The sequence below is a fragment of the Chiroxiphia lanceolata genome, chromosome 4, assembly GCF_009829145.1.
Source record: "Chiroxiphia lanceolata isolate bChiLan1 chromosome 4, bChiLan1.pri, whole genome shotgun sequence".
Classification (NCBI taxonomy): Eukaryota; Metazoa; Chordata; class Aves; order Passeriformes; family Pipridae; genus Chiroxiphia; species Chiroxiphia lanceolata.
Genome location: NC_045640.1, coordinates 60,697,473 through 60,710,571, shown reverse-complemented (window position 1 = coordinate 60,710,571; position 13,099 = coordinate 60,697,473). Strand labels below are relative to the sequence as shown.

The following is a 13,099-nucleotide window of genomic DNA, read 5'->3' as shown; positions in this document are numbered from 1 at the left end:
AATACCTGTTATATCCTGAAGGAAGGTTATAAAAACATAGACTTAAGTGCATATTTTTATTAGCAGCCTATGATTCTTCCACACCCCCCCAGAAATCAGTAGTTTCCGTGGAGCAGTCTTGTCTCCTTCTGTTTCAAAATATACAGGCTTGATCACTTGAGATTGAGTCTCTTCATTTGCTCCAAACCAGAGATTGGAGAGTATTTAAGCACCACCTCTTTAGTGTGATCCACAGAAAATTGTTTAAATCTGATTATTGTTTTAAAGACAGTTTACAAAAGAACCCTTTTCACTGAAATGTCAGCCAAGCAAATTGTTTTCTTGTTAATTTATACTCTAAATGCATTAGCTGAAGTGAACCACATGACAGTTGAGCAAGCTGAATGATGATGTTAACTGGTAACATTACAATCTTTTATTTTTTTGGTAATGTGTGTTGTGGCAGAGGGTCAGAGAATCAGAGGACAACTACTTAGTCTTCCCTAGCAACCTGATAAAATATGGACCTAGTCAGGCAATTATACCCCGCAGTTGTAATGATATTTCACATGTGGTACCTTTTTCAAATTTTTGTTTTGTTTGGTGTCCAGGGATTATTAGTTAATTACTTTCCCTTCTTCCGTCATCATGATTGTTTTCTGCTTGCTTCCAAGCTTGATCTATGAATAAATAATCAGATATAAAAGGCATGCCTGTCTAGAGTTTTGTGAGCAGCCAGGACACTTTGTACCACTGAGTGCTAAAAGCTTGAGCTATAAAGCCAGTACAGCTGGAGTGCAGAACACAGTGTTTCTTTCCCCTCATAGAACAATTCAGTGTAGGTAGGTGTACATGCTGTCTGTGAGTCCCTTCCCTGTGTAGTACAGATGCAGTGTGCTCACTGATGAAAGAGGAAGCTTTTCCTTCAGATATTTGTGTAATTTATCATCCCCTATTTCTATATATAATTTGATATATTTATCGTTCCCCAGATTTGAAATTTGGGGTTCTTCTGTGAGTATAGTACATATAAGTGTGCTCACGTGGGCAGGAAGACCAGTGGCATCCTGACCTATATCAGGAATAGTGTGGCCAGCAGGAGCAGGGCAGAGATCATTCCCCTCGACTCGGCACTGGTGAGGCTGCATCTCCAATCCTGTGTTCAGTTTGGGTCCTTCACTACAAGAAAGACATTGAGGTGCTGGAGCATGTCCAGAAAAGGGCAATAGAGCTGGTGAAGGGTCTGGAGCAAAAGTCTTAAGAGGAGTGACTGAGGGAGGTGGGGTTGTTTAGTCTGGAGAAGAGGAGGCTCAGAGGAGCCCCTATCACTCTCTACAACTACCTGGAAGGAGGTTGTAGCCAGGTGGGGGTCAGTCTCTTCTCCCATATAGAAAATGACAGGACAAGAGGAAATGGCCTCAGGTTGCGCCAGGGAAGGTTTAGATCAGGTGTTAGGAAAAGATTCTTCACCAAAAGGGTTGTGAAGCATTGGAACAGGCTGCCCGTGGAAGTGGTAGAGTCCACAATCCTTGGAGGCATTTAAAAGATGTGTAGATACTCAGGGACACAGTTTAGTGGTGGACCTGGAAGTGTTAGGTTTATGGTTGGACTCAATGTTTAAGGGTCTTTTCCAACCCAAATGATTCTATGACTTTATAACATAGATTGTCACAGTCCAAGCAGCTCCTCATTTTATCTATTAGTCTGGTAAAATAGATTTTTTTCATTTTGTCTTGTTTTAGAGAAGGGAACCCATGTCTAGAATACTCAATTGGCAACACTTGTTGTCAGTCAGTTTAGTCTACTCCCTTTTTGTCTGCTTCTTACCTGTTCTGACATGTGCAGTTAAAGCTACAAGTGTGCTGAATGAGTCTGGGTTAGCAAGGCAAACTCATGAATCCTTTTGGCTGATGATAAGGAGGGACAGTACTTGAATATGGACTGTTGGGTCCAGGGAAAAGAGACAAAGGGAAAATCAATACTTCCTGTTTTATAAACTATCCCAAACTTAGTAACACCTCAACCCCAGAAATGGCAATGGAAAATTTGAAAATCCAAACATTTTAGAAAGCGGCTTTTTATTTGGAAATGCTGACTCGCTCTTTTTTCCTCACTTGCACAAATGAAACTCAAACATGACTGAACTGAGTACTGCACTTCTGTACTCCTACTCTGTTATACAAAGTGTTCCTCATATTATCAGGGTGGTGAGAAGAGTCACTTCCACTGCAGGAAATATACAGTAGTTTCTAAGGGAAGCTGTGGATACTTCTGTGGTTGTTGCTCATCTTATGCAAGGAACAGCATTATCTACTCTCTTCTGAGAGTGCCTTGTGTCAGACATGCAGAGAGCACAGTAATGCACCTGAAACGGGTTAAGTGAAGGAAAAATCCAGAAGTTACATAGCCTTGTCCTTTCACTCAGAAATTTTACATGTTATGCTTATTTAGAAACAAAACCAGCTTGACTTTTCTTTAAATCTGTGATAGTAAATTTAAGCTAATTCTTGTGTCAAAGCATAAAGGATGTAAGTAATGTAAAAAAGATTCTTACTGTGTTATATATTGTAAGTCTTCCTTTTGTCTGAAAACAGAATGAAATATGAAATTGCATTAGAAGACTAAACAAGAATTTTTTGTTTCCTATGTGGGATTGCAAGATGTTTCTTTCATGCTGTGCTTTGCATGAGGGTATGGTGATTGTTCTTGACTATCCTAGGTTGCTTTTGCTCAATTGTTTTGATTTTTGATCTTTTATTCAGGAACACATTGCCACTGATATCTAGATTGGAAACTCATTTTGGAGAAATGTACTGAAATCCCAAAGCAGTGAGGCTTACAAGTGCCTGTGTGCCAGAAACTTTAAGATCAAAAGTTTTTTCCCAGTCAGAGCCAGTGAGTTTGACTGGGTGTCTCCTTTGAATGCAGAGTATTAGCCTACAATTGAATCATTGGCCTCTTGTAAAATTTCTAATCTGAAACTGTCAGAAGGATTTACAGCATTTCTTTGTGCGTAGAGTTCAACTATTGCACAAATATCCAGACCAGAGATGGGTGAAGTTTCTGTTTTGGCATTTACTGTTCTACATAATTGACTATTTAAATAAGTATTTCCTGTTAAGTTCTCTTAGAAGTAATTGGAGCAAAAACTTTATTCCTCTGCCCAAGCAAATAAATTGCAATAATTGGAGAAGCTGGCAGGTGAAATGATGTTGGAGCATCAGAGCTTTCTCTAGCAATAACTTTAAAAGACAAACAGTGAGAGCAGTGACAGGGAAGTGTAAAATTCATCCTTTACTTGCATGTTTGACATATATCAGTGCTTTTTGTCAGTTTTATTTATTTAATGGACTCCTGTAATCAGAATAAGGATGTTGAAATATTCTGTGGTGTCCGTTTGACAGTTTTGGAAAATTGGAGAGTAAAACTTTTTTTTTTTAATTGGAGCATCTAGTTAAGTCACCCACTGCTATGCTGTCTGGTGTTTTTTCTGGCAACTATATATGATGTAAGTACAGGCTGTCCTCTGCACCACAGTTGCTGTCAGCTGTTTGCTCTATCAAACCTTGGATTAATTTCACTTGTGTGTCAAGATGCAGCAAAGTTATTCTTGAACTTTTCCATCTTTGGGGGTCTGGTGTGGTCATCCTGTTGTTCTTGATGCTGAAGATTCACCTTGACATGTCTATAGGGGACAAAAAAGTCTATACCTCAATAAAAGGAGTTTAATGCAAATCTTGCCAGAACTCCTATTCTCTGCATTTTGAATTGGGATTTCGAGTTTGGGTGGTTTGATTTGTTTTTTTTTTAATAGAAATGGACTAAATTGTCAAGTATTTTCCAAAATGCACTAATATTCTCACCTTTAAAATAAATAAATAAGTAAGTAGCCCAAAGGTTGGGCACTTGGGCTCTGTGTTGAATTATAGGTCTCAGCTTCTTATTTATCTGATTTCTGATTGTTTTCCTCTGTCCTCTCCCACTTGAATCCTCTTGCACTTGGAAAAATAAAGCTGTACTATCTGAGGTCTTTTCCCACTGGAAGAATTAACTTAATTTTCATGACTCATGAGCAGAGGAATTGGTGAAAATGTAACTTTATTTTCTGAGCCTTTTATGGTCTTACTGATGACCAAGTATTTGGTAGCCATTTCATATAACACCCTAATTTTAGGTGTGCACTTGTACTGAGTGCATGTTTGGACATGTCTTGCTGTGGAGAAGGCACAGTTTGATCTCCTTTTGGGTTTTTGTCTATATATGCAAATGTTTAGGCAGTAATTCCATACAAGTGACAGAGTTTTGAGATCTGCCATTTTAAAGACACAAAATATTGTGAATTATTTTTTTTTCTTGAGGTGTTTCATGTTGACATTTCTGCAGACTTGATATCCAGTCTCATAAATACATTTCAAACAGTCAGTGAACAGCATGTGGTTTTAAGGATGATAAAAAAACTTGCTCTAGTCATTCATTAGGGAGGTGGCTACCAGTTCTTCTTGTATTTTTGCTGCCCACTTCCCTCTCCAGAGTTGTCATCTGACTTCTTGTGAAAAGCACCACCAAACAACTGGAACCAAGCAGGCAAGAGAGCTCTGTCTGGGAAAAGGCCTTTCCTGTGTGAAATCCTGTTCAGGATTCATTTAACTAAAAACAGGGGGGAAAGGTTGGATTTTTTGGGTTTGGTTTTTTCCCCCCTTCCTTGCTTGCTGCTGTAGAGGAAAAAAGATCTTGCTGAAAATATGTATTGGATATGAACTCTGCGATGATGTTCATGCCCAATGCCAGCAGATGTGGCGTGTGAAAAACTTGCAAGTTGTGTTTGCTGTAGTGTTCCCATCCCAGGATGGGCTGTGCTTCCCCTCCAGCTTGCTCAACCAGATGAAGTTGCAGTCATCAGTGTGCTTTCAAAGACAATAGACTTCAAATAATGAAGTCAGCCCTGTTTCTTGGAAGGGGGAAATCTCTGTGCCTTGGTGATGGGTCAGGACCTCTGCTATGCTGATGTAACAAGTTTACCTGACTGCCATGAGCAAATTTTGGTGACTGAAGAAATCAGGTGGGCATGTCCTGTCAGTTATTGGGATTTTAAAAAGTACCTTGAATTCAGAGAGTGTTTCATTTAAGATGAGTTGTGAGGGGTTAATGCTTCATTGCCTGTATTCAGAGTATAGATTTTACTATGTGGGGTTGTCTCCCAACCACAAAACTCTTTTATAATTTGGAGAATAAAATGGCAAAATTTAGCTTCTGGCCAAGAGCGAATTGTTATTTTCTTTTGCAATGAAAATAATATTTCAACACAGTATAGTATTTTTTATGTAAACATTATAGTATTGTCTGGGAAATCAGTCTGGGAAAGAAAGCAGTACTCCAGAATTAAAACATTCAGAATGCTGATGTTGGATAAGTATCTGTACAATAAACACATTTTTTTCCTCTAACTTCTTTTTGTCTTTTGCAGAGTTTCCTAGTTGAGGAGAATGTTTTCAGTTAACTAGCACAATTTTTCATCCTTAAGCTTCTGATTTACTTGCTACTGAGCAGCAGAAATGCAGGAAGGCCCTCAAATCTGTGGTGTTTGACAAGAATTACAATTGAAGAATACAAAATTTGGAAACTTGTTCTATTTAGTGATCAGAGTTTTCTTATAAACATCTTAAATCAGTTTTAATTTTCTGCTTCAAAATTCATTACTAGACGTGTAATCTTCTGAATTCATACATCTTTAGCAGTAGTAAAATTCTGTTTTCTGAAAAGGTAAGTTTTCATCTCATGTTTTCTAATTCAGTCACTTTTGGAAGACAATCCCCAGGTCTGTGCTACTTGAAGAGCTGAAGATATTGTAGAAAGATTTACCAGTGAAAGCTTTGACTGTACAAATGTTTTGCTGTTGTGTATTCCAACTGTTGCTTCTGGATTGATGCAGAGTTTTCTTTTGGGAACAGAGTATATACCTAACCTGGGTGTCCCTGTTGCCACCATTTGGTGCAGGATGATACAGGGAAACCTTTGCAACAAATCCTGAACTACTAATTTTTACCTTTGGGAACAGTGTGAACTTTGTGGAATGATCTCATAATTTTCTGCATTGCAAATTTGTTTTTCTCAGTGCTTGCTTTCTAAGTTATTGTTTCTTTTGGTCTTTTGTTGTAAGAGACACAGAGTTTGTAAGGATTAGGAAGATGGTTTTGATTCCTTTGAAGACAAATTATCTTTGTGGTACTCCACAAGAACTTCCACCACAGTTGCAAGACCCTTCAGCAGAGACTTTGGGATACCAAACTTATATCAGGGTGGTTGCAGGAATGTTTCTCCACCCCTGAAACAGTGAATTTATTGGCAGGGTTGTGGGGCTAGGATGGAACTTGTCATTTTCTTTCGTAATGTGACTTGATGCTTTGTTCCTGAAGAGCAGAACTGAAAGATGTAGTCACCATCTGAGCTGACAGAGGGATGTACCTTTTTGTCAGAGCTGTTGGATATGCTCTAGGAGAACCTTAGTCTCTGCTGAGATACTAAATGTGCTGTTTTGCCTAATGCTTGTGATGCAAAGAGGAAAATGCCCTTGGCAGGGTGCAGTAGGGCTGGCTGCCAAATTTCAAAGATCCAGCTAAAAAGGCAAATAACCAGAGCCCAGAAAGGTGTGGTGCAGGCCAGGGACAATATGAACAAGATTTGGCACTTTGCCCATACTTGCATAAGATTCTATTTTGTGATATTTAATATATGGTAATTAACATGTTAATTAGATGTTTCTTGATGTGGGGGAATGTGGAGTTTATACCCTTTCACTGGCAAGGGTGGAAAGAAGAGAAATGAGTCAAGTCTGTTTTCACTGATAAAAGCTGTAGAACCAGAGAAGGTAGATAAGATGATATGCATTTTATGTTGTTGTACTGCATACTTTCTAGAGGAGAAAACAATGGTTGGAGGTTATGGCATCTAAAACATTTTGCATATCTATGAAAAAAATGACTCTGCTAAAATCTGAAAGCTTTTTCGACTTGCCTGTTTTGAATGATATGGTGAACAGTGAGTGGTGTTTAGACAATGGGTTTATGCATTTGAAAGAAGGAAAATCATAAAATATGACAGAAATAACCTATGAAATAGAAACTTGCAAGAATTGGATTCTCTCTTTTAAGAAGTGCGGAGGTTAGAATCACTCTGTTGTGGTATTTACATGACTTGTTCAGGCTAAATAGCTGGTTTTTACTTGTAACAGAATTATGCCACAATTAATGACCTCAGCATGCAGTAAAACTGGTAATAGGGAATGTCCAACACTGTGGAAGAAACACTTAACCAGTGAGTTCCTAACAGAGACACTGTTCTGCAATGATATTCATTGCCCCAGTAGTTATTTTTCTCTCTTTTTCTTAGATTGAAAAGTAAAAACATGAACAATAACAACATGCTTTTCTGTTTTGGCTTCTAGGTGTTCACTTCCTGTTGTCATTAGCTGGGAGAGTCATGAGAAAATTTGGGTTTAAGTGTAATAGAAGAAGGGCATCAGTTCCTATCTATGACAAGTTAAAAAGAAAAATTCCTGTAGAGATTAAGGTTCCTAAAATTGTTATTGATTTCTTGTATTTACACAGAAATTACTCTAGGGTTGTTTGGTTTTCATTTTACTCTCACAATCTTCTTTTTTTCTCTGATGCTGAAATGCCAAGTTTTTGGTTTGATGTGTGTTGTTTCTTTTTTTAAATTTGAAAACCAGAACCCCTTCCATGTTAAAATTTGAAAGACTTACCTAAAATATTGCTTCTGCTCTTTGTTGGCACTTCCTCTTTTTTGTTGTATTTTGAAAATTTAAATTCTCTTTTGTGTATGCACATGTGTCTGGAGACTGGATCTAGAGCAACTTGGTGTCATTCTGACACCAAATTTCTGAGGGTCTTTTGTAAATAATAAATCACATCCTAACTTTGGTATAGTTGGTGTGGAGTTGTCTCAGACCTGGGAATATGTGAATGTGGGGAGTGCAAAGCTGTCAACTGCTGGACAGTCGGGAGCCATTGGAAAGGTGCCTTTGGGCCAGTGGGAGCCGAATGCCAGTTAAATTAAACTGAAATGGTGAGAGGTTGTGGTTTTCCTTATTTGTTTTAAAGGTGTGGGATGGACCAAATACCCTGTATTATGCTGGGGAATTGGGGCCCAGGGAGGTTGAGGTACTTGACAAGTCAGTAATACATTGCTTTTTAATCGTCATACCCAAATTTGCTAAGCTTTCAGAAACTCATGAGCTGCCATGGGTAACGTGACATTATCAAAATGGAACTCCAGAAGCCTTTTAGTCTTTGAACTTGATTTCCAGTCTAGTTTTGGATGGAAATTAAAAACTTTGTATTTTAGCTTTTTTGTAAATTTTCTTAATACTCATTTTTATCTCACAAATATATTGAAAAAGTTTATTTGGTTTTAGGGAGTTGGAACATGTTAGTGCTCTTAACAATTCTGTCACATGGATTGCATCTGCTAAATTACTAAGTAAATCCTGTTTTATCCACCTTACTCAGGTAGTAACTAAATCCCATTTCTCTTCTCAGTGTCATGAATTATATTAGATTCACTGTCCACCTTGCTAAAGGGGACACAGAAGAGGAACACGAAGTTGCCTTTTAAGTGTTGAGGTGGCGCATGTTTTGTACAAAATGTCATACAAGTCTGTACTGCAGCTCTTGGACAAACTATTTTAAGTGCTCTGTTCCTCTGAAGCTGCTCTGTTAGCTCTTGCAAGGAGACTGATTCCTGGGAAGAAGAGGGGAGAGGCCAAGTCTCACTCAGCTTGTTCTTTCCTGTTTCGTGACAGCATGTAGCTTGCCTGATCTTGGCCTACTCTGAGGAAAATACATTGAGAAGTGTAATATTAGGCCTTGATGTAGTAATGTAGCTTGAAGATGAAATTTGTAGTTAAATCTAAGTGGTTTTTTAACCCTTTAGCTTTTTGGGGAGAATGTTGTTCAATGAAACCAGAGCAATTTTAACCCATGTTAAATAAAGCAGCTGGAAATCTGTCATTCCTGGAGATTTTGTTAGAGTCAGTGAGATTTGTAGTAAGGGATAAGGAATGGCGATGTAATTCCAGTCCTTCTTCAAAGCTTGATGCAGAAACCTGCATATTGTTGTAGAAAAATATTAACACTAATACAAAACAAGTGGGTAATTCTTCTACCAACCAAAAGTGATCTAGGATAGCCTTAGGAAGCAATATTGTCTGGCTTTGTGCAAGACTTAGTTTGTGTGGCTAGCACTGAGTTTAGTATTAATCTTAAAGGAAGAGATTGGAGTCTGGTCCTATAAGTCAGGCCTGGCCACCACCCAGCAACTAATGGTGTTGTGTTGGCTCAGCTCAACTCAGATAAGGAACAAAAGTATTTTCCTTCAAATCCAAATGGAAAAAATATAGAGGTATTTGTGTGGGGCACTGGCAGTGCATCTGGCACAGGACAAACTCACAGGAGCTCTTGTTTCTGAAGTGTTCCAGAGAGGAGGGGAAGCAGGCAGCTGCTCATGTTTCTTCTACTGTGTTTTTAAGTAGTTGCATCCAAATATGAAACAAGTACAGTGTACTGATATGAACAATGGCAAAGAGAGAAAATTAAAAGCCCTGGTGTCTTTATGTCCCTCCCTTCTCTCCCTGGATATGTGTTTTCAGCCTTTTGCTGAAAACATTTAGCAGATGCTTGGTTTCTTTTAGTGTTTCAGGTGAGTCTTTGAAATGTCTCTGCCTTATGGGTTTGCCAGGATTCCATTGTATTCAGCAGTGTTAGTGTTCGGTTGATATTTAAAACGCTCTTTGATCTTGAATACCCTGTTCCTCCCTTTAAATGATAACAGTAGCTTTTCAGGAGCAACAGCCCTGTTGCTGCTTTCTGTATCTTTCTATTTAGTGTTACTGTGTAGAATGTAGAGATTAAAGAGAGTAAAATAATTCGTTTCTGGCCCCCTAAATCCTTTGTTTTTAGTAGGCTACAGCATTATTCATATAATCAGCAGCACTGGTCATGCTGTTTGATACATATTGTACTCATGTGCTGTCTCATCCTAATGTCCATAACTGAAATCCATATATGTTTGCAGTCTGTTATATAACACAATACTGGTCTTGCAAGCTCTAATGCTGGTGTGGAACAATACTGGGATGTATCTGTCAGTGCCAGCCAAATAATTTCACCGTAGTAAAGGTCTTCTGACACAGCATGGAAGAAAGCCAAGTTACCTTTATGAAATTTCCAACTTAAGCAACAAAGCTCAGCATTTACGTTGTAACACAATAGTGAGGGACTATAGTACTTATGATGATATCACCACCTGGTTTGTTTTTATAGACTTCTATAAATGCTTATAACTGTGTGAACTTCTGTATATGTACTGTAGGTTACGAGGAATTTGTCAGGGTAAAAGCTGGAGCAGTTTCATGCTGTTTGTCTCGCAGTGGGAGGTTTGACTGCAGGTGGTCTCACTGGCTATGGTTTGTCAGGTGGCAAGAAAATCTTTTTTTGTGTCCAACCACCATCCTTGTAATTTTTCCTGTGCTGTAGCAGAATAAATTCTTGCTCTGACCTTCTGAGAAAGTTTTCCTCCATCTCTATTTGCTACTCAGTTTTGTTCTTTTAGTTTAGCAAAAGCCAGTTCAGACTTTCATTCCTGTGACTAGCTAGGCACCAGTAGTTCTGCCTAGCAAGGTGCTACTTTTGCGCTAGACTAGTGCTATTTTGGTGTAGGGAATGAAAACAGAATGTGTTCTTAAATGTAAGTTTTGCTAAAATAATACAAGAGTGATGGATGATACATAAACATTGAAAAGTGAATTTTGTAGTTAACAGCTGCTGACTAAGCAGGGTTTAACATCTCTTGTTCTGCAACAGTTAGGACTCTGGTCATTGCAACAGTCTTTTAAACCAAATGACTGAAGTGTTCTTCCCCCAGTCAGGAGATGTATTTCGTCCCAGTTACATCTTGCAACATGATTGGCTTTTATTTTACTCCAGTGACTTCTCACCTTTTTTGAAAGTGCCAAGTTCTTAAAATCCTTCAGAAAATCTCTTCCTATTTTCTTGTGTTTTCTTCTAGGTGGTGGTTCAAAACCAGGTATCTGCAGCTTTTCTTGACCCATCAGGTCAAGACGGTCATTATTCTGTGACCCAAATCCCCAACTTCCTTGCACCCACTGATGATTTCCAAAATTTTCTGGAATGGTTCTTAAACATTTCAGAAATTATTTGTGGAGAGATATTGCAAAAGTATAATGTGTCCTTATGGTTTTAATAAGGAACTCTGCAAATCTAGATTTAATGTGTTAACACAGTAACACAGTCCTTTGGTCAGTAATTTCCAATCCCTGAACAGATTCAGTAAAGAGAAATGTGTGAATGTGGGTTTCTGATGCTGTGAGAAGCTCAGTGTTTTAGTTCAACCCTTTCTCAAATTGACAGAAGATGCCTTTGCACTGGTTGTGGGCATAGGTTCTGTTTGCTGTCACTGTGACCAGAGAGGTGGTTTTTGGTAGAGAGGAGAGATATGGAGCCATGTAGGAGGCAGTTTCACAGCACTCTAGAAAGGCTCGTAAGTTCATTTATACAGTATCCTTTCAATCTGTGAAGGGGAAAGAAGATTGTGTGTGTGTGTATGGTGCTGCATGTGGCTCTTAACATGTACCTTGCTCATCATTATTTGAATACTTCACCTCTACAAGTGGGAGAAAACATAATAAACAATTCCTTCCTCCAGCATGGGGCTCACTCTCATGTGACAGGGCTTTGGTAGGGGATTATCATATTCAAGAAAATTAAATAAGTTTGGAAGAGTGTGTGTTGTTGGAGCCATTCTCCCATAAATAAACTGTCTTCAACCTTGTGTTGTGACCTGGCTCACAAATAAGTGTAACATTAGATGGTTAAGAACCTTATGTTATTTTCCATATTTAAGCCTTTCACAGCCAACAGAACCTGTTTCTTTTGCTGCCTGCTTTATGAGCAGCTGTTTAGCCCACAAGACATTTGAATTAAAACACTCATGTTTCCTTTCACATGGGAATTACGTTACTTTTTCCTTCAGCCTTCTTATCCATATTATTTCAACCCTGTGCAGCATCCTGCTGCATCATGTGTTGAAGGGTACACGTACAGGCTTTGGGAGCAGTTGCCAAAGGGAAGCAAGTACCTGGCAGCACGACATCACAGGGAATGGTGCTGTTACACAACAGCTTGAGGAAAGGACTGGTAGGAAAAGGGTGAAAAAAAAGAAGTGACAAGGAACAGAAAACATTTTTTTTTTTTCATTTTAGACAGTGTTTTGCTGTTTGTACAGTATTTCTGACTTAACCCTTTATGTGGTTGAACCAAACTTTCAGTGCAGCGTTGTGTGTCAAAGTTGTACTTACCTATGACACATAGTAAAATACATAATGTGCTGGATGCGGGACCTGTAATAAAGGTGGGAAGTCTTTTGCTTGCTTTTGGTTCAAAAAAACCCCCAAACCAACAACAAACCCCCTCAAAACTAGAACAACAAAACCAGCTCAAGTTGGTAATCTTTTAGTGCCTGTTAATATTAAAGAACTGATCTGTCAAAAGAGTAGTTCTTAGACCTTCAGAACTGCATGTGATAAGAAAAAGATTATAGATTAACTAAATATTTTAAATCATCCTTAACTTTGGCTGACAACAAAAATGCAAGTAAAACCTTTACTACTGGGTAGAGGTGTACCAGGATATGCATCCTTTTTTTTTGCACTGAGCAATTCCATCCTTCCAGAGCTTGTGACATTACCAACCTGCACATGCCAGCTCAACAGAAAAGTGTGTGTACACTGTTTATTTACAGCTTTATGAATTTTAGTACAAGTTTATAATTATGATATTGTGGCTGGATATGGAGTCTGATAACTTCCTGAGGGATGTAAGTGTGCAGTCTCCAACTCCAAATTGTCTAACATTAATTGGTAAAAATTGGATTGCTGAAAATGTTTTTAGAGCTATTATAAAACAGTTATTGTATAAAATTAATTTTAATGCTGTGCGTTCAACTTAGTTACCTTTTGGCACAGTTTAACTCTGTGCACTTTATAGTTCTAGTGCAACAATTCTTTTATATTTTTTATATTTATATT

General features: G+C 38.3%; 1 protein-coding gene across 1 annotated transcript in view; it reads left to right on the top strand.

Annotated features, from left to right (window-relative positions):
• The window catches only part of ARHGAP10 (Rho GTPase activating protein 10), a 146,396-nt gene that overhangs the window by 28,878 nt on the left and 104,419 nt on the right, over positions 1-13,099 (top strand). The window lies entirely within an intron of this gene.